At 50.3% G+C, this 20,655-nt stretch overlaps 1 pseudogene; it reads right to left on the bottom strand.

Annotated features, from left to right (window-relative positions):
• Positions 1 to 13,159: 13,159 nt before the first annotated feature.
• Positions 13,160 to 19,651, bottom strand: LOC129017726 (keratin, type I cytoskeletal 9-like; annotated as a pseudogene).
• Positions 19,652 to 20,655: the final 1,004 nt, after the last annotated feature.

Consider the following 20,655-nt stretch of genomic DNA (forward strand, 5'->3'; position numbering starts at 1 on the left):
TAGCAGCCTCCTCATTAGTCTCTCTGCCCCCATTCCTGCCTGTGCCTGCTGTGCAAAGGCTTCCCTGGCATTGTGCTAGAGAAAGCAGGTTGCTCCTAGAAAAAGTCTCCATTCTTTATGCCTAGTTAACTTCCACTTACCCATCAGTACTGTACTCAAGGTCTCTCCAACTACTTTATGGAAGACTTCCGTAGAGTCTGCTGTGACCTGCCACCCAGATGTCCACTTCAGGACCAAGGTCCCCATTCCCTGGCTGCTAGGAGACTTGGAGGTGGATGCTGGCAGATGAGTCTTACTCTGGGAAATGCCCTGGCTGAACGGAGCTGCCTGGGGACAGTCTACATCCATTGTCTAGTTCATTGGAGCAGGCAGATAGGATGGGCAATAAAGCCCAGACCCCTTGCCTCCCTTCACTGCAACTTTGAAGGGTCATCTACCCTCCAGAGCTCCCTGTGGGAGTGGCTAAGACCTTTGTTGCAACTAGAGTGCAGTCACTCTGTCTGGCCAGGCCTGCCAGCTTCACCCTCTCACAGGTGCTAGTCCTGAGGGCACTTCCCAAGGAACTTCCTTAACCTGTGACACCTTCTTGACCTCCCAGGCTAGGGTAGATTCCTTAATTATATGCTCTTCCAGGGCACATATCTCCTTTGTAAGTTTTACGTCCATTTGTGGTATCTGGCTAATGTCTGCCTGTCCCATCAACTGTAATAGCCTCAGAGTGGGAGCTCTATCTGATTTTATTCACCATTGCGTTCTGCCATGCTGGCATGCAGTTTAAAAATACTTGTAGAGTGAACAAACAATTTTATTAACCATCTAATCTAATCCCTTAGGAGGCCATCAGCTTCCCTTAGGGCTGCAGAATGTCTCATTCATTTGTTCAATAAATATTTACGAGGAGAAGCTGGCTTCCTACCTCTCAACGCCAGAATAATTCCAGATGGTTCAAAGATGGTTATATGTAAGAAAATGAAACCAATAACTTTCTGGAATAAAGATGAGTAAGTTTTAGAAAAAAAATTGGTGGGCCAGGCATGGTGGCTCACACCTATAGTCCCAGCACTTTGAGAGCCCGAGATGGGCAGATCATGAGGTCAAGAGTTCGAGACCAGCCTGGCCAACATGGTGAAACCCTGTCTCTACTAAGAATAGAAAACTTGGCCAGGCGTGGTGGTGCGTGCTTATAATCCCAGGTACTCAGGAGGCTGAGGCAGGAGAATCACTTGAACCAGGGAGGCAGAGGTTGCAGTGAGCCAAGATTCTGCCACTGCACTCCAGCCTGGGTGACAGAGCAAGACTTCATCTCGAAAAAAAGAAAAAGAAAAAAATTTGGAATATTAAAGGCCTTCATAAGCATGACCACATAAAATTATAAACCTTTATAAAGCAAAAAGAAAGATTAATAAGCTGGGCCAGGCGCAGTGGCTCACACTTGTAGTCCCAGCACTTTGGGAGGCCGAGGCCGGCAGATCACCTGAGGTTGGGAGTTCGAGACCAGCCTGACCAACATGGAAAAACCTTGTCTCTACCGAAAATACAAAATTAGCCGGGCGTCATGGCACATGCCTGTAATTCCAGCTATTCGGGAGACTGAGGCAGGAGAATCTCTTGATCCTGGGAGGCGGAGGTTGCAGTGAGTCAAGATCGTGCCATTGCACTCTAGCCTGAGCAACAAGAGCAAAACTCCATCTCACAAAGGAAAAAAAAGATTAATAAGCTGGCCAGGCATGGTGGCTCATGCCTGTAATGCTAGAACTTAGGAAGACCAAGGCAGGAGGATTGCTTGAGGGACCTGATGGGGTGACAAAATGAGACCCTGTCTCTACAAAACACACACACAAACAAAAATTAGCAGGTCATGGTGGTGCATACCTGTAGTCCTAGCTACTCAGGAGGCTAAGGCAGGGGGATAACTTGAAGCCAGGAGTTCAAGGCTGCAGTGAATCATGGTTACGCTTGTAAATAGCCACTGCACTTCAGCCTGAGCAACATAGAGCCTGTCTATATTTATATTTGAAAAAATAAGAAGTAAAGAAAAAGCAGCCAATAAGGAATATTTCCAGCTAGGCACAGTAGCTCACACCTGTAATCTCAGCACTTTAGGAGGCCGAGGTAAGAGGATCGCTTGAGCCTAGGAGTTTGAGAACAGCTTAGGCAACATAGCGAGACCCCAGCTCTACAAAAAATGCAAAAATTAGCCAGGTGTGGTGGTGTGTGCTTGTAGTCTCAGCTACTCAGGAGGCAGAGGAGGGAGAATTGCTTCAGCCTGGACGTCCAGGCTGCAGTGAGCTGTGGTCATGCCACTGAACTCCAGCCTAGGTGACAGAGCAAGTCCTTGTCTCTAGAAAAAGAAAGTAAAATAAAAAAATTTAAATAAAGAGTGTTTGCAATACCTATATATGACATCTAACATACCAAGAACCCTTGCAAATCAAAAGGTTAAAAAACCTACAGAAAAATGGGCAAAGAATGTGAAAAACTATTGGAAACCTTATTTCTATCCTATGAAATGCAAATTAAAACAATAATACAATATCACTTTTTCTATAAAAGTGACTAAGTTGAATGATTAACAATACCCAGTCTTGGCACGAGTGTAGATAAACAAGAAATTTAATTCACACTTGTTGGCAAAAATTGTCCTGAACTCTTTGGGGAGCAGTTTGGCAATATCTATTAAATTAAAGCATTCACTGTTTTTGACCTCACAACCCTACTTCTAGGAATTTATTTGTCTAAGTTCATGTTTTTGTATAGTCTGTACAACGCAGAGTATTGCCACTTTTATAATTGCAAAAAAGATGCCTGGGTGACATAGTGAGACTGTAATCCCAGCACTTTGGAAGGCCGAGGCAGGCAGACTGCTTGAGCTCAGGAGTTTGAGACTGGCCTAGGGACCATGATGAACTCCCGTCTCTACCAGAAATGCAAAAAATTAGCTGGGCATGGTTGTGTGCACCTGTAGTACCAGCTACACAGGAGGCTGAGGTGAGAGGATCACTTGAGCTTGGGAAGTGGAGGCTGTAGTGAGCCAAGACTGTGTCACTGCACTCCAGCCTGGGTGACAGAGTGAGACCCCGCTGGAAGGGAGGAAGGAAGGAAGGAAGGAAGGAAGGAAGGAAGGAAAGAAGGAAGGGAGGGAGGAAGGAATGGAGGGAGGAAGGGAAGGACGGAAGGAGGGTGGGAAGGAGGGAAGGAGGAAAGGAAGGAGGGAGGGCCAAAAATGAGAAATGTCAACAAAAGATTTAAAGCTCAAAAATGGTAACACAGAAGATGAGAGAAAGCTGAGACCCAGGGTTTGGGGGATTAGGAAGGGGTCAACAGAGGAGAGAGCAGGAAGCACATGAGAGGCAACCACATTCTCAACATACTCTAAAGAAGCTCAAGAATTGGGGCACTGCAGACTTGGAGAGGAAAAGTAAAAGAGGGACTGTAAGCAGAGCTGGCTGGAAGTTTCTGTCAACAGCACCAGGCCCCCTCCCAGACCCCTACCCAACTAAGGCAGCCAGGGGACCACCTCTCCCCAACTGAGGAGAAGACAGGAGATTTACTTTTCCTGATTAGACTGGCCTGCTCCCTATACCTGATCTCAAGTATAGGGAAGCTACGAGTAAATGAACCTCCTCAAACACATTGGTGGGAGGTGGGTTGTAGTGGGTTGTAGTAACCACTTTGCAGGGCAATTTGACAATGTCATCATTTTTTTAACATTCACGCACTTCATGAGCCATCAGTTCCACTCTGCATGTTCACCCGAAAGAAACCCTGGCCCGTGTATTGAGGAAGACAGATAAAAGGATGCCCTATGCAGCATTGTTTGCTATAGTGCAAAGACACAAACAATCACTAATGGCAGGGAGGTGTTCAGTAACTATGTAACATCCTGCTGTGGAGAACTAGAAATTAAATGGAATGAGTAATGACAATGAATGGTGACACTGAAAACCCTAAAGAACTAGTTATTGGGCCAGGCATGGTGGCTCACGCCTGTAATCCTAGCACTTTGGGAGGCCAAGGTGGGTGGATCACCTGAGGTCAGGAATTCAAGACCACCCTGGCCAACATGGTGAAACCCCATCTCTACTAAAAATATGAAAATTAGCCAGGCATGGCGGCAGGTGCCTGTAATCTCAGCTACTCGGGAAGCTGAGGCAGGAGAATTGCTTGAACCCAGGAGGCAGAGTATGCAGTGAACTGAGATCAAGCCATTACACTCCAGCCTGGGTGACAAGAGTGAAACTCCATCTCAAAAGAAAAAAAAAAAAACTACTTGTTGGGTATAGTAAATCCAGTTGGAGAGCAACACACTTAATATGATAAATTCATGTCAACATACACTCAAAAGGTGACTTATTGCTAAGGCCTATATGAATATGTACGAATATATGCATAGGTAAGGAAGGAATCTGATTGAAGGATGGTTGCCAACAGGAACCTAAGCTTAATCTCTATGGTTTTAAGTTTTATAAGAATGTATTTATGTATTTCTTGTTAATTAAAATAAATAATTTCTTAAGTAACACTAAACCACGGACATTTAGAACTAGCCAAATTTCACACAGTCAATACCCTCTTTCCCTCCCTACACTCACCACTGACATCGCTGTCTCCACTCATCCACACCAACCCTAGCCTTGAACTGAGAAATGAGAGAGGAAGTTTTGGAAGAGGGAGAACTAGATGTGAGGAGAAGAGAGACCCTCGAAAGGGTTTCTATGCTCCTGCCCCCACCCCTGGGTCCGCCAGTCTAGTTTTACTTCTTTACGAAACAAGAAGGCAAAAGGGACAAGAAGAACTTTGGAAAAGTCTGAATACAGGGAGAGCTCCTTGCAGCTGATGACTTACAGCTGAGGAAAGCCCCTCCCATTCTGGCTCTCCAAGGATCCATGGTCTGGAAGCATCTGAAGTTGGCCCCCCTGGGTGTTCTCACAACAGGCCACAAGGCTCTCCCAGGTGGTGGCATGGACCTGTGGGGCTACAGCTGGTGGCAGAGCAGAGGGTATTCCATGCAAGCCAGCAGCCACCTTGTGGGCACAAGTGAGGTATTCCCCTGGGGACTTTCTGAAGTAACTGGAGGAGCTTTAGGGGTGCTGGCATGGGAACCACCATGTGGGCCATCAGGCTAGAGCTATTGACCCAGTATTGAGGTATGCCTCAAACCAATCAATGTGATGAAGTATGTAGACACTGGGAAGTATGTCTGGCTGGGGGCTTTGAGAGCTATTTAATTACAGAGGCATGACCTTTGAGCAAGAAGCTGACAAACCAGTAGGCGTTTCTCAGGCAGAAGAGTAAAAAGAATGAGGGCCTGGAAGAGATGAGTAACCGGGCCCAGCTTGGGAGACTACTGGCAATTCAATATGGTTGGGCTGTCACAGGAGTGGAGGGGAGGGGGGCGCTGAGGATAAGGTCAGCTGTGGGGGAACTGTAAGCAAGACAATGGAAAGTCATTTTCATCAGGGATGGGATGTGGGTTTTGTGTGGCAAATGGGTTGATGTGTCAAGGGAAGCAGGGATGACCAGGGATAAAGAACCCAGTTTAGGGTGTTTTAAAATAGTCCATGCTAGAGATGACAGGGTCTGATCCCAGTCATAGTGGTGGGCTGGAGAGTAAAGGACAGAGACAAGACCTGCTGTTATGACCTGATGACAAATGGGAGTGATGAAAGAGAGGGACCCTACACAAAGCACTGCTGTGTGCCTGAGATGCTGGCCGAGTCCTGGACAGTCTCAGCTGAGCAAGACCCCTGCCACCACCGTCCCCCAGCCCTGGGATCCATGCCATCTCTTGGGGAGCCTTGCTCTCACCCAGATGAGGAAGAATCCTATTTACTGTCTTGAAGAGCCCAGCACCAGGACAGGGCAGCGCCGGCCATGTCATGAGCAGCCCAAAGCCGCACTCGGGTCAGGAGGCTGATGCTCTCGGGACTTCAGCCTCCCCACAGCCCAGGTCTGGCCATCTCTGCTGTAGTCTATCTCAGTGGCTTCCTGAGAAGTGGAAACCCAGGAAAGGGGGACGGCAGGGCAAGTAAGCTAGGTCAGGATGGCCCCTGGTGTTCCTCTCCAAGTCCTCAGGGGAGGAAAAGCCAGCCTGACTGGAACCAGGGCAGATGGCGTGGGTGGGGAGGGAGAGCTGAGTTCCTGCACCCTGGTCCAGGGGCCAGCTTCCCCCAGGTGCCACATTCCACAGCCTGGGAAGACAGGAGCCTGGCCTCCTCACTCCCTCTCCCTGGAGGGGAGTACGTGAGCAGGCTCAGGCTCACTCCACACAGGGAGGCCCCCCACCGCACTGATCTTAGCCAGGGGTGTCTCTCTCAGCTTTTGTCCTGCCCTACTCAATTTGGGCCTTATTTGACGCCTCTGCCCCACTTCAAGCTGTGGCCCATTCCATCTGGACTGAGGCAGGGAGAGTGCCAGACACAGGACAGAGAGAAAGAAAATGTCCGGGTGCCTGCCCAGATTGCCAGCACCCAGGCAAGGGCACCTGGGTGCTTCCCTGCTCCCTTCTGGCCAACAAACTTTCCTCCCATCAGGGTACTGGTGGGCTGAGGTGGCGATGCTGCCTCCCTCAAGAACAGATTCTGGGCAGTCCCAGATGAGCAAGACCCCTCCGCAGGCAAAATCTTGCCTTTCAAAACCCATCTGATCGCCATGACTCCTGAGTGGGAAGCTTCAGGTCTGTACTCCCCCTCACCTGGGAAGGTTCCCGTCCAGAAACTCAAATTGTTCTCCTCAGATGCAGGGGTCTTGGACACCGCGAGCATTTTCACTGAACACCCGCTGTGTGCTGGAGGTCACCTCCACCCGGCGTTGGCCAGAGTATCCTCCCTGCCTACCTGCCTCTTCCCTTTATCTGGATGGCAGCCGTGCCAGCTCTTCTCAGTTCCACTGGTGTGGGTGTCTTCTCCCTGATATGTCCACCCTGACCCGCTCAGGCTGGGTCAGCATTCCCACCCCACCCACTTGCCCAGCACACACCACAGCTCTGTCTCCCCATCTAGACTTCGAGCTTCTATATCTAGCCCCAGGGCTGACTCCAGCACTAGTAAACATTTAATGATTATTTTCCAGAAGAGAGCCTTCTCCCAAAGCCCTTTTATTTTATTTTATTTTTTCATTTAACACCAATTATGGTCCACCCTCTGCGTGCCAGGCACCTTCTAGACTCTGGGCTTCAAGAGCAGGGCAGTCAAAAGCTGCCTGCCCTCCTGGGGCTTTCATTTGGGGTAGGGGGCAGAGTAGCAAAGCCAGGGAGGGGGTCAGCAGGGAAGGCCATTGAGGGGTGGTCAGGGAAGGCCTCTCTGAGGAGGTGACACATGAACAGAGACCTGAATGAGGCAAAGGAGCCCTCAGATCCCCAGGGAAGGTTATTCCAGGCCAAGGGCACAGCAGAGGCAAAATCCCTAAGGAAGAGGGAGCTTGGTCTGTTCAGGGAACACCAAGCAGGTGCAGTGGTTAAGAGGGGTGAGCCAGAATGAGGGTGTGCAGGAGATGAACCCAGGGGAGGCCAGGACAGAGCACTCGGTGTCTGCAGTCTAATGGAGGCGCTGGCTTTTATCCTGAGAGTAATGGTGCTTTGAACAGAGGAGCACTGTGATGCCTTCCCCGCCCCTGGCTGCTCCCTGTGGAGCAGACCATGGGGCCCAGGGAGCTGGAGATCTAATAAGAGGCTCTAACAGAGTCCAGGTGGGAGACACTGGGGGCTTGTTCTGGGGAGACATCAGAGGACTTCAGGAACAGTGGCCTGCTGCAAGGGATATCCTGAGGGCAGAGCCAGCAGGTCAGGCTGACGATTCATGGTGAGGACGAGGGAAGGAGAGAATCTTGCACGGCTCCTGGTTGAGGTGTGAGCCTTGCATTTGCACTGCAGTCAGGAAGCTGGTCTGGGACGGTGGTTTATCTAATCTGCCTCCAGAAGGACAGGAATCACACGCGGGGCCCTCCTAGATCTGTATTGGAAGGCGTCCTGGCAGAATTAGGTTCTACTAACCAAGCAATGACTGTACCCCGATCTCTGCCAGCGCTGATGACCGCTGAGGGAGCGGAAAGACAAGGGCTGTGTCCACCTGGGCCCTGCCTTCACAGACAGAGCCCGCAGTTAGGGATTGGTATGAAAGAGGTGACTTCCTTTTTTTTTTTTTTTCATTTTTTTTTTTTTGAGACAGAGTCTCACTCCATCACCCGAGCTGGAATGCAGTGGCACAATCCTGGCTCTCTGCAACTTCTGCCTCTTGGGTTCAAGTGATTCTCCTGCCTCAGCCTCCTGAATAGCTGGGATTACAGGTGCCTGCCACCACATCTGGCTAATTTTTATATTTTTAGTAGAGGCAGGGTTTCACCATGTTGGCCAGGCTGGTCGCAAACTCCTGGCCTGAAGTGATCCACCCACCTCAGCCTTCCAAACTGCTAGGATTAAAGGTGTGAGCCACTGCGCCCAGCCAAGAGACAGATGATTTCTAATGAAGATCTGTGTTTTCCACATTTTCAAAAAAGCAGCAGTGAGCATGTCTCACCTCTAGCATGGGTTGAGGGGAGTGCTTATTATTTTCAATTCTGACTCATGCCAGGCTCCACTGGCTTTAGGCTGGCAAGCGGGGCCTTGCAGACTTGGGGGAGGGGTGCTCAGGTTAGTGAGTTTCTGGACCAGGTGAGCAGGGGGCTGGGGGAGAAGGGGCATTCCTAACAGCAGCTGGAAGGAGCTTCAGAGCTGCTCCAGAGACAGGATGCTGAGGCCCTGCTCATTGCAGCTCCAATCGGCTGCAGGATAAACATTCATCAGGCAGAAACCACAGAGAATCGCATAGCGAGATTGGCTGCCAGGAGCTGGAAACACCAGGAATGCCCACGCCTGGGGACTCAGGGGGAGATGAGGGAGAATGGGGGAGATCCCCTTTGCCCCAAGGAAGAGTAGCTGATGCCTGATCCCATGCCAGGGGCCTGGTATCTGAAGGGCTTTTGAAGTCAGTTGAAAAGGAACACCACCCCACCACAAAGACACACACACAGAGTATTAACAGAAGACAAAGCCTCACTGGCTCCCTTAGGCATCTCATGTCCATTCCAGGCAGGAACTACCCAGTGCCAGCATCAGTCCTCAGCAGGCTGCCCAAGCACCAGCCCAAGGCCTACCAGCAGTGCCAGTACCAGAGAGGCACGGGGGATGCACCAAGGAACCACAGTGCCAGGATGCATTTTCTGCCCTCCCCTGGCTCAGTCCTGCCAAGACCCTTCCCCCTCCAGTGGAATGTGCTGGAGTTGGAGAGGAAAGTGCTTCCTCCAAAGTCCTTACCTGGGATTAGGGCTGGAGCCTGTGGGGATGGGAAGATCCACCAGAGATATCTGTCCTTGCTTAGTAAACATACAATGAGGACCTGGCACACAGAAACCAAACAAACACCTCCCAACAGGGAGATCCGTGTCTGAGGCTTCAGAAGAAAGGGCCGGAGCATGGGGAGAAGAGAGGAGGCTTCAGGAACCCCAAGTTTCCCATTCCTGCCATGTCCATGTTACCTTATCCTTATCCTCACCTTGACTGCTAAGAAACATAGTAAGCATCTTCTTGGCTGTGCACGGTGGCTCGCGCCTGTAATCCCAGCACTTTGGGAGGCCAAGGCAGGTGGATCACCTGAGGTTGGGAGTTCAAGACCAGCCTGACCAACACGGTGAAACCCCATCTCTACTAAAACTACAAAAATTAGCTGGGCGTGGTGGTGGGCCCCTGTAATCCCAGCTACTAGGGAGGCTGAGGCGGGAAGAATTGCTTGAGCCTGGGAAGCAGAGGTTGCAGTAAGCTGAGATCGAACCACTGCACTCCAGCCTGGGCAACAGAGCAAGACCCTGTCTCAAAAAATAAAATAAAATAAAATAAGAAAAAAAAGATAATAAGCATCTAAAAGCCCAGCAAGATGATTTAGACAAAACTCCTACACTTGTAGGATGGAGGCATAGAAATCTTCTAGCCCAGAGATTTTCAAGCCCCGCCTGCTGAGCCCTAAGCAGAGAGGTGGGAGCTGAGTGTATCCACTGTGACCACCCACACTGACACACACTTACACACCTCACACAGTATTCACACCTACTCACACATACACACACATGCATACACATACTCATACACTCACAGGCCTTCTCACACATGCACTCACACTGGTTTTATATACTCAGCTTTCTGTGAGATTTTGCTTCAGCAAAGATTCGCCCTCTTTTAAAGCCCAAACACGTGCTTTAGCCTACCTCCAAAAGTTTGTATAGGTCAGAAAACCGAGACAGAGTGGGGCCTCAGCCTGCCTAAAGTCCCACAGCTGTTGTCCTGCTCAGCAGAAACCAGCAGGCAGGTGCCCCCGACGCAGGATGTCTGTCCCCAGGGGACGACCTGAACTCAGGGAAGAGAAAGAGGTAAACACTGTAGGCTCCTGACAAAGGCAAGAGGCAGGTCAGGGTCTGAGGAGGGACCCGGGGCTGCTGGAGCTCTAAGCAGTTTCTTGCTTTGCCCAAAGCCATGCCCAGGAAACACCATTCATTCCCTCATTCACTCGTGTGCTGTGCATGGGCTCTGAGCCAGGCCCTATGCTACATGCAGAATTCAGAGATGAAAGAGACTCAGGCCCGGCCCCCAGCAAGCTCCCGGTAGATGGGAGAGGGGAGAGTGGGGGAGGGAAAGATCTACACAAATAGCTACAAAACAGAGGCCCAGCAGTATAGTGTAGCAGGTAAGATTAAGTGACCGTGTAGCAAGGCAGTGACAGGCCTGGCCTTTGCAAAGAGCCACGCCTTGGGGTGAGAGCCACTCATTAGCCAGGCCTAGGTATTCCCCTCCCTGAGCTCCAGTTTCCTCCCCTATAAAACATGGACCATTATCACACCAGCGTGGCATGTGGTTTAGAGCCCGGGCCTTGGAGCCAGGGTGGCCTGGGTTTGATTCACAGAGCCACCATTTTATTTCGAAGCCATGTCATGCAATGGCCGTTACCTCACCTGTCAGAGCCTCAGTGTCCCCACCTCTGAAATGAAGCTAATAACACCAACCTCAGAGGACTTGGGGGGGAATAAATGAAAAATCAGGTATGAAGCACAGTATCTGGCACTCCATAAAATCAATAGCTATTACCAGCAACGCGAACGTTAAATGGCATGTGTCAGTCATCACCGCAGGGGACAACCACTCAGCAGGTGTGGGCTGGGAGGAGCTTTTTGTTTTGTTTTTTGGGTTTTTTGTTCTTGTTTGTTTGTTTGTTTGTTGAGACGGGGTCTTGCTCTGTCACCCAGGGTAGAGTGCAGTGACACAATCCTAGCTCATTGCAGCCTCAAACCCCTGGGCTCAGGTGATCCTCCCACCTCAGCCTCCTCGGTAGCTAGGACTACAGACATGTGCTACCATGCCTGGGCCAATTTTTTTTTTTTTTTTAGAGACGTGTTCTTGCTATGTTGCCCAGGCTGGTCTTGAACTCCTGGGCTTAAGCAATCTGCCTGCCTCGGCCTCCCAAAGTGCTGAGGTTACAGGTATGAGCCACCATACCTGGCCAGGTACGGGTTTCTAGAAAAGATTTTGTGAGAGGATAGGCACAGTGGCTCACACCTACAATCTCAGCACTTTGGGAGGTCGAGGCAGGTGGACTGCTTGAGTCCAGGAGTTCAAGATCAGCCTAGGTAACATCTCTACAAAAAACTGTCAGGGCATGATGGTGTGTGCCTATAGTTCCAGCTACTTGGGAGGCTGAGGTGGGAGGATTACCTGAGCCCAGGAGGTTGAGGCTGCAGTGAGCCATGATCACACCACTGCACTCCAGCCTGGGTGACAGAGTGAGACCCTGTCTCAAAAAAAAAAAAAAATTTGTGGGAGTCGCTCACTGCTCCCCGTGCGGTGGGGTGGAGGGAAGGAGAAAGTGTTCTTCCAAGAACCTGAGACTTGAAGAATGAGGAGTGGGAAGAAAAGGGCTCAGGTGGTGGGTGTTTCTGGCACAGGGAAAGCCGTGGGAAATGGCTTGGCCGGGTGAGACAATGCAGGGAGTTCAGGGAGCAGTTCAGTGTTGGAGGCGTCACACTGGGAAAGAGTCGGAGGCCTGGAGGCTGGGGAAGGCAGGAGGTGCTATTTGCCCCTAGCGATAAAAAGGATTTTTGACTATCAGAATCTTTAGAGAATATTGTTGGCTGATATCTTGTGGAATGTCCCTTACTTTGCCTTGAAGGACTTTATTTATGCCTATATTTTTTACTTGAAATCTTACAAGCAAAGACCACATCATTTTTGTCTTGTTTTCCTCCATAGCTAACACACGACATGCCAATAGACTATGGTAGATTGCTTGCAAAACATTGCTTCAGTTATTGCCCTCCCTATATCCATGCCCATTGCCATGTGACTTTGCAGTTCCTCCCCTCAAGAGAAGTCTATTTCCCCTGCTCTTGAATCTGGGCTAGGTTGTGACTTGCTTGGCCAATATAATACAGCCAAAGTGACTTCTCTGAGCCTAAACCTCAAGAGGCCTTGCATGTTTCTGCTCATTATCTTGGAACACTTGCTCAAGCTAGTTGGCTGGAGGATGGGAGTCACAGACCCCATTCATCCTCATCACCCCAACCAGCATCCAGCCAACTACCAGAGGAAGAGCCACCTGGCCGAATTGCAGTGAACCACATAGGTGCATAAAGGGAAACAGAGCTTCCCAGTCTAAACTGCAAAACTGTAAGCTAAATGAATGGTTGTTATTTTTAGCCACTAAATGTGGGTTCCTTTGTTACAAGCAAAAGTTAACCAATAGAAAAGTGAACCCACACTCTTTATAACAGATTGATTATCCCTTTATTCTGTCACCAAGGATGGAATGCAATGATGCGATCATAGCTCACTGAAGCCTCCAACTCCTGGGCCCAAGCAATCCTCCCATCTCAGTCTCCTGAGTAGCTGAGACCACAGGTGCCCGTAACCATGCCTGTCTAATTTTTTTTTTTAATTTTTTGTAAAGACAGGTCTCACTATGTTGCTCAGGCTAGTCTTGAACTCCTGGCCTCAAGTGATCCTCCTGTCTCAGCCTCCCAAAGTGCTAGGATTACAAACATGAGCTACTGTGTCCTGCCCACTCTATCCCTTCTTAATCCCAAAGAACAAATGGGTCAAAGTCTGAGTTTGATTTGCAGTAGGAGAGCTTTATTATAATCAAGATCATGCAGGGTGTGAGATCACCCCAGGCCAGAGAGAAGAAAGAGGTCTGTCTCCCCAACTCTGAAGTCATCAAAGATCAAAGCCAAGCAAGGTTGGAAGATGATGGAAAACCAGAGGCACATATGCCAAGTCAGTCCAGTCCTAGATGGGCACAGGGGCTCACCAGCTATCCCTGATGTCAGGATCCAATAAGCAGGCTTCATCGGGGGTCTGCCCATCTGGGGATGCTCATCTGGGGCTGGGCAGGAGAAGTTTACAGAGGCTCTAGTATCGCGAAAGGAAGCCTGTGGAGAGATGGAAGGGAGATGAGGGGGAGAAGGGAAGACTGTAAGCAGGAGCAGAGGGGTTGGGACTTGGGGAAAGATGGGGAAACTCAAAGCAAGGACACTAGAGCTCAAAGAGCTGGAGAATCCTGACGGGGAAGGACCCTGGGGTCTCCCAATCTACTGATCCCCATCTAATTCCTGAATCTCTGTTGCAACAAACCTGGCAGATGCACCCCCAAGTCTGAGGATGGGGGGCTTATGAGGCAGCCCCCTCCATTCAACAGATTTGTTAGTCAATTATTTGGATACTGAGGCAAAAGACGGCCCCAGCCTCACTCTTAGACGTACATCCATGGCCCTGCAGTGCCACTGGACACACAAAACCACATCAGACACCCTGCAGGGCAGCTCCCAGGCACCTCAAGTCTTCTCTGAGCTAAACATTCCCAGTCATATTACCCAGCCTTTTACTATAATTTCATATTACATTTATATTTTATAAAATTCAATGAGTACATGGGAAAATTTTCCCTGATCTAGAGACCAACTCACCTGTGTGAGTCTTTCTTACATTTAGATTATGTTCATCCTTTTGGCAGTTGCATCATGTAATACTTGTGCAAGCCAACTACTGACTAAAATCCCTGAGTCTCTTTTCCACCTGAACTGTTGCTGATCCTGGTCCCCCATCCTCACGAGAGTTGAAAGTACTGGCTGTGAAGCCCCACAGAGCTGAACCCCTCATTTGTGATTGTATGACTTTGAGCAAATTAGTTATTTTCTCTGAACCTCATTTTCCTTAAAATGGGGATTATAATAAAACCTACCTCATAGGGTGGGTCATGATAATGCACAATTTTCATGACTGAGACTCAGCCATGTGTAGATTTGGTCCTAGCCTCATCCTAGGCTCTGTCAAAAATAATGATCAATTCAGAACCAAGGGCCGGTCTCTGACACCTCACTAGAGATTTCCCTAACATCTAGCTCTATTCAGAATCTGTATTCCCTAGAGATTCAAAAATACTCGAAAAAAAAGAGTGATACCTTGACTCTCCACCCCACAATCTAGAGTTGTGCCTCCCTCCACCCCACAACCTAGGATTGTCCCTTACCTTTCGTCTCATTTTGGTCACCAGATTTTGCGGAAGAAGACTGGGAATGGGATGATTTTCCACTTCCTCCTCCATAGCCACCACCACTTCCACTCCCTTCTTCACCGCCTCTGTAGCTGCCTCCACTTTCACCTCCAAAACCACTTCCTCCACCATGGCTGCCTCCACTTCCTGCCCTGGACCCACTTCCTCCACCATAGCCACCCCACTTCCTCCTTCAGAACCACTTCCTCCTCCATAGTTGCCCCCACTTCCTCCACTATGGCCACCTCCACTTCCTCCGCTATGGCCACCTCCACTTCCTCCATCATAGCCACCTCCACTTCCTCCTCCAGAACCACTTCCTCCACCATAGCTGCCTCCACTTCCTCCGCTGGACCCACTTCCTCCACCATAGTCACCTCCATTTCCTCCTCCAGAACCACTTCCTCCACCATAGCTGCCTCCACTTCCTCCCCTGGATCCTCTTCCATGACTGCCTCCACTTCCTCCTCGACCTCCTTGGCTACCCTCAAGGCCAATTTTTCCAGCTCGGAGGATTCACTAAGAAAGAAAGAAAACAAGAGAGTTAAAATGAGCGGCCCAGGCCAGGCGCGGTGGCTCACGCTTGTAATCCCAGCACTTTGGGAGGTCAAGGCAGGCAGATCACGAGGTCAGGAGATCGAGACCACGGTGAAAACCCATCTCTACTAAAAATACAAAAAATTACCCGGGGTGTGGTGGTGGGCGCCTGTAGTCCTAGCCACTTGGAGAGGCTGAGGCAGGGGAATGGTGTGAACCCGGGAGGCGGGGCTCGCAGTGAGCAGAGGCTGCACCACTGCACTCCATCCAGCCTGGATGACAGAGCGAGACTCCGTCTTAAAAAATAATAATAAAAAATTAGTGGCCCACACACACATATATGAGGATGGACCTGGACAGAGTCAGAACCCAAACATGAATCTTTCTGTTTTCCTTCCTGGGAGGCAGAGGACAGAGTCTGGGCTGGCACCATAGCTGGGAGGGGAGAGCCTCCAGCTGGGACTGTGGGGCCCTCCCCTCCCTGGAGCAGGGAGGCAGCTCCTTCTCTCAGTGTCACCATCCCCCTTCCCCAAAGCCCAAATGCACTGAGGTCCCTCCCGCCCCCAGGATGAAGAAGTCCTCAACCCATAAGACCCTGTGTATGAGAACTTCCCCCAGCTGCCTCTATCCAGAGGGATAGAAGTAGTGTCAGAGGCCTAAGGACCCCCAGGGGTTCCACCGAATCCTGGAGCACCTCCAAGTCTTCCTGGCCTCCCTCAAGGAGGTTGCGGTAGGTCTCGATTTCCTGCTCCAGCTGCATCTTAATGCTGAACAGAAGGCTGTATTCCTGATTCTGGCACTCAATCTCTTGCCGGACCTCAGTGATCTGGGCCTCCAAGTTACTGATCTGCTCCTGGATCATCTGCAGCTGGCCACAGTAGCGGTTCTTCGTGTCTTCCAAGCTCTTCTCCAGGGCAGCTTTCTAAGGGTCAGGAGAAGGCTTTAAGAGGGATGTGACATTATAACTCCTCTTCTTCCCACTCCCGGGCTGCAAAGCCTTCCTGTGCCCCACCTTGGCAAAGGGTCTACAGCAGAACTACCAACCTTGCTGAGCTGAGACTGCAGCTCAATCTCCAACTCCTGGACACTGTGCCGGAGCTGGGTCACCTCCTTGGCACTGGACTGCACCTCCTGACCACTACTGGATACCTCATGCTCGATCTGGGTTATCTGCAAAACCAAAGGCTCAGTAAGCACCAGGCTGGGTCAGGAGCTTCAGTGGGCAACATTCGGCCCCATTCACCAGGAGCTTCACCTCCAGGGCCAAGGCTAATCCGAAGCCAAAGACAAGTCGTTCTGAGTTTTGGGTACCCTCCAGCCATGCAGGGTTGTCCGGTCCTCTCAACATGACATTCCCTCTCAACAAGGTTGCAGGACCCTTCACACTTTGTCTCACAACCATCTTTCCAATCTAACCTTATTCCAAACTTCCCCCACCTTTCAAACATACACACACACACACACACACACACACACACACACACACCACAGACCATGCCTTCATGTATGTGCCAGACTCTGGCTAGGCACTGGAGACTCAAGGAGGAAGGGAACCACCAAGGAGCTCAGTACAGTATGGGAGACACACTGTATTCCTCTCCTATAGTCTTACAATACATAGCATTAGATTAAATTGTTCACATTCTGCTTTTGTTCACACACATCTAATAAACTGTGAGCTTCTCAAGGGCAGCAATGTTGTTTGGCTCATATCTGAGACATCAATACCTCTGAGACATCAATACTTTACATATAACATGGCACTGAGAAGCTACTTTGTAATGATGTTTGTATGCAGTGAATGAAGATGGTTGAATGACTTCCATTGGAAGATGGATAAATGACAGCTGCACTGAGAGATGCAGAGCTAGGAGGATGAAGGAATGGGAGGAGGGAGGGATGGAGATATGCATAGATGGACGGGAGGAGGATGAATGGGCAGCCCACTCTGCTCACCTGAGTCTTGTATTGATTCTCGATGTCCTTTCTGTTCTTAGCAATGAGCTACTCATACTCCTGATGCATGTCTTTGAGGGTCTTGGTGAGATCTTTGCCAGGAGCAACGTTTGTCTCCACATTGACATCTCCACTGTTCTGCCCAGTCAGCTGACTCATCTCCTGCCAGGGAGGAAAGGGAAATGAGGTCAGGGATAAAGCCCTCTGCACCACCTTTCAGATTTCTCCCTCTGGTCCCCCCAGGGTACAAAAAGGGGACACAGTTGTGAAGCCAAAGCCCACCCACTACCACAGGTGATGCCAAGGAGAAGCTGAAAGTGTCCTCAAGAGCAAAGGAGAGGGTGTCTCCCAGGCAATGTTCCAAAGCTCCCCTGCTGTCTCTGCATTTCTGCTCCTCCCTCTCCCCAGTAAGCCATAAGCCCCAGCACCTTACCACCTTATGATCCTTCTTGAGGGCCATCAGCTCCTCCTGCAAAGTCTCATACCGCATCTCCAGGTCAGACTTCTCCATGGTCAGATTGTCCAGCACCTGCCACAGGCCATTGATGTCAGCATCCACTCCTTGCCGCAGGTTTTGCTCCATCTCGAACCTGCAGACCAGCCAGGGGTAGAAAACAATCAAGAGGGAACCAGGCCATACCAGGACCTCCAGAGTGCTGAGGTTTGGGGGAAAGGGCTGATGACAGGAGAGGAAAAGAGGAGCAGGACTCACTTTATCCTGAAGTCATCCAGCGTCATGCGAGTGTTGTTGATGTCCAGAAGAGTTTTATTGTTGCCCACTGTCAGGTCCACAATCTGAAAAAAAAGAACACAGCCATGAAATCATGCTGTGGACCACTGCTGGGAGGGCAAGAGGCCAGGCAAAGCCACAGGAAGTGAGGATTCCATGCAGGAGGATTCTCAAGAGGAATGAGGAACTTTCAACAGCTGGGACATGGCACAGACCCCTTCCAGCCTTCAGCGAAGATGTTTGGTGTGGCCTTCATTCATTCACTCATTCAACAAATATTTGAAGATCTACTGCAAAGAACATAGTGGGATTTAGAGATTACTGACATCCTGTTCCTCAAGGATCCCACCATTGACTACAAAGTCAAAAGTGTCCTAAAAGAGTTCAAGGAAAGGAGAGGTGGCTTATGGCAATGGGAGATCAAGAAAGACTTCAGGAAGGAGGTGGCTGGCAATTGAATTGGGCCCTGAAGGATGGCTAAGATGTAACATTAATAAATAAATGGAAGAGGTTTGGAGTAGAAGAAACAGCACATCCAGAGACATGCAGAAGTTAAAACTAGAGGAATCACTGAGAATACTGATGAGTCAGACTGTGAGCTCCACCAGAACTAAGTCTAGCACATCACTATGTCTACCCAGAGCAACCCTGAGGGTAGGCACTCACTGAACTGAGTGGCTGAATAAATGGATAGATAGATAGACATGTGGGTGGAGGGAGGGAGGGATGAATGGATGGATGGATGGATGGATGGATGGATAGATAGCTTCTATTCCCAGAGTTCTGGATCCTCTCCATCACTTGAATAACCAACATGTACAATCGGGTCCAAAATACCTTAAAAGATCAAGATACACTCCTAAAGAAGCCCAGGAGAAGTACAAAGGAAGAGAGAGTATTGACTTAGACCAGACCTAAAGGAGGTTCCACATCCAGTCCCAGCTCAGCTCATGTTAACTCAGGCCTCCTCTTTGCTCTGCCCAAACTCTGAAAGTTGAGGAAGTAGAAATGAATGCTCAGAGCACAGGCCAAAGTCCTATCCTGGGAGATCCCCAGAAGCCAAACACAAGTTTGTTTCTGATGAAAGCGTACATTTCCAAAAGGTGGATTCCCTGGCTGTTATCTGAGCTTAGAGTTTAGCATTTTACCTTTTTTGGAAGATAAAGAATGTAAGAGACAGAGACCGAGACAGAGATGGTTTCCTGCACCTACCTGGTACTTGAGATCATCAATAGTGTCATAATAAGAGGGGTAGTTCTTCTGGGTAGCAGCAGGTCCCTTCTTGTCATACCAATCCTGGATCTTATTCTCCAGGTCATTGTTGGCCTCCTTAGAGCCTGTACCTTACCCAAGTAACAGGCCAGCCGAGAATTGTGTTCCTGCATGGTGCTATTCTCATTAGCAGTCAGAATACCACCATCACCACCTCCAGCACGACCCCCAAAGCCCCAAACCCACCCCCATAGTCACCACCAAAGCCACCTCCAGAACACCACCAAAGCCACCTCCAGAACCACCACCAAAGCCACCTCCAAAACCCCCAGAACTACCACAGCCTCCTCCAGAAGCACCACCAAAACCTCTGGAACCATCCAAAGCCACCGCCTAAACTACTGGCACTAAAACCACCCCCAGATCCTCCGCCATAGCTGTAGCCAAAACTGCCGCCACCTCCCCTCCCATAGACACGAGAGCTTCCCCCACCATAGCCACTAGAAGAGCTGAATCGGCCCCCTCTTCCACCACCCCCTGAGGAGCTGCAGTGGCTGTAGGAAGACCTTATGCTGCCCCCACTGCCCATGCCACCCCCACCACCCCGGCCGCTGCGGCTCAAGTAGGACAAGGAGAACTGTCTGCAGCTCATGACACAGCTGGTAGCTCACGAGTTGAGAAGCAGTGATAGGAGTGCTACCGGCTCCTAAGTGCAGGGTACAGAGCTGTCCCTGGGGCTGCCTACTTATACTCCCAGCTGAAGGTGGCACACCTGGGTGTGCCCTTTCTCTGTGCCAGCCTCCCCCTACAGACCCGAGGGAGGTCTGGGATACGAGGCAGCCGGGCTGCCCCAGGCTCAGCGTCCTTTGGTGACTGCCTGGGGGCGGCCCAGCTTCTCTCCATTGTGTGGGATATTTTGATGATATTAGGCTGTCAGGGCCACCATAAATCAGCTCTACTGCCACAGGGGTGACCTAGATCCTGGAGTCTGGTCTCCGGCTGGCCCCAACAGCAGGTCTGAGACTTAGCCTCTTCGGGATAGAAACTCCCAGGAGCAGAGTTACCTCCTCTATTGATGGTCATTGCTGTCTGCATCCCTCATCCCTCCTTGCTCCCACCTTGTGCCCACTGTGGGCTGAGCTGGAACCAGGGTACTAAGGAGTTATCACAGAGGAGGGGGAGGCACAGCTCCTGCCCTTGTAGAGCTCCAAATGGATGAAAACCAGTCCTTGCTCTCAGGATCCTCAAGACTTTCTGCGGAGACTGAGGCTCTGCCCTTGGGAGACTCCAGTTTGATGAGGAGACAACTGGCATGGCCAAAAGATGGAGAGAGGCACCAAGACCATGCCCACTGGCACTCAAGGACAGCGTGCAGAGTTCACCCAAAGGGCCGGAAGAAGAAAGTGGACCAAATAAACAAGGTGGTGCTGACACTAGCTGACCTCTGAGCAGGAATGCAAGTGACTCGACTGTCCTGGTCCTTTTGCAGGGCCCAGCAGGGAGTGTGGAATTGACCTTGGTTGAGTGCCTACCCCATACAGAGCTCGGGAGGGGATACAGAGATGTGTGACTTATCCCGGCTCCTGGCAGAAACTTGGAGGTATATTCTGGTCACCAAGGCCAGAAGAGAATGGTGAAGAACACACTGGTCTCCGG

The sequence above is a fragment of the Pongo pygmaeus genome, chromosome 19 (assembly GCF_028885625.2).
Source record: "Pongo pygmaeus isolate AG05252 chromosome 19, NHGRI_mPonPyg2-v2.0_pri, whole genome shotgun sequence".
Classification (NCBI taxonomy): Eukaryota; Metazoa; Chordata; class Mammalia; order Primates; family Hominidae; genus Pongo; species Pongo pygmaeus.